The sequence below is a fragment of the Anneissia japonica genome, unplaced genomic scaffold (assembly GCF_011630105.1).
Source record: "Anneissia japonica isolate Jap-2015-1 unplaced genomic scaffold, ASM1163010v1 scaffold309257_len1027_cov342_single, whole genome shotgun sequence".
In the NCBI taxonomy this organism is placed as follows: domain Eukaryota; kingdom Metazoa; phylum Echinodermata; class Crinoidea; order Comatulida; family Comatulidae; genus Anneissia; species Anneissia japonica.
Genome location: NW_022707560.1, coordinates 1 through 1,027, shown reverse-complemented (window position 1 = coordinate 1,027; position 1,027 = coordinate 1). Strand labels below are relative to the sequence as shown.

Below are 1,027 nucleotides of genomic sequence, written 5' to 3'. Positions count from 1 at the left end.
CTATTGCCCCAAGGTGATGTGGAGATCGTAGCCTATCTTCCCGAGGGAAGATAGGCTACAGTCTCCACATTGAATAGATTTCACCGTTCCCCATACCTAGATCAGTCAATATTTGCCTCATACATAGATTCTACGAGGCCTAAAAAAGTACTTACTTCCTAGCCTAGTATTAGAGGCCTAGCTAGGCCCAGGCCTATCGCTAGGCGATCAAAGAGCATTTCTAGTTCTTCTTTGCGTATTTCCTCAATTTCAACCACACCCATCATCTTGCAATTTTTGTTAAATATTGACATATTTAATTTGTCTTTTGGTGCTTTTGCTATCGGCTTCATCAAGAAGTAATGCTAGGCCTAGGCTAGTCCTTCATCTCGAACCGACCAGCCTCCATATTTGTTTATCGTCTATATGCTGATCTGTGACACAGTCAAGGGCCAATCTTGTCGTAGAGGTCGCAGTCCCCTTTACTGTCAGCAGCGCATGTTAAGTGGGCCTAGAGTTTACACATAGCGACAGGTCAAAAAAATACTATTTTTAAGGGAAATAGTACTTTTTTAGGGGAAAAGTACTTTCTATTGCCCCGCTTCTTAACCAATCAAATGCCTAGAATCCATGTATGAGGTATATAATTATTAATATACATAAAATATAGCAACAAACATACCTCGTCTGATGGGCCGGCACCATCTTTTCCATCACTTTCCAAAAATTTAGTTAATCCCTCCAGAGTTCTCTCACCATTATAATCAATAACCTTACAAAATGAAAAATAGTTGAGAAATTGCTTTGCAAGTTAATGATCATAATCAAATTACGTAAATTATCAAAATTTTCTATGATGTTGGGCATCTATTCTAAGAGAATTTCTGATGTTCTTAGTAATATAATTTTCAAAAAACAAAAACTCACTTCATTAGTTTCTTTAACAAAATATTTGAGGGTAGGGAAGCTTCTAATTTGTACTTCTTCTAGCTCATTTGTTGTGGAATCCATTTTAGCAATAACAATATCCTCTCTATCAGCAAACTTC

At 37.2% G+C, this 1,027-nt stretch overlaps 1 long non-coding RNA gene across 1 annotated transcript; it reads right to left on the bottom strand.

The window, feature by feature from the left end:
- Positions 1 to 660: 660 nt before the first annotated feature.
- Positions 661 to 1,027, bottom strand: LOC117106380. Its single transcript, XR_004445057.1, has 2 exons — positions 907 to 1,027; positions 661 to 751 (listed from the first exon to the last, which is right to left on the bottom strand). It is a non-coding gene; the product is annotated as an uncharacterized LOC117106380 (long non-coding RNA).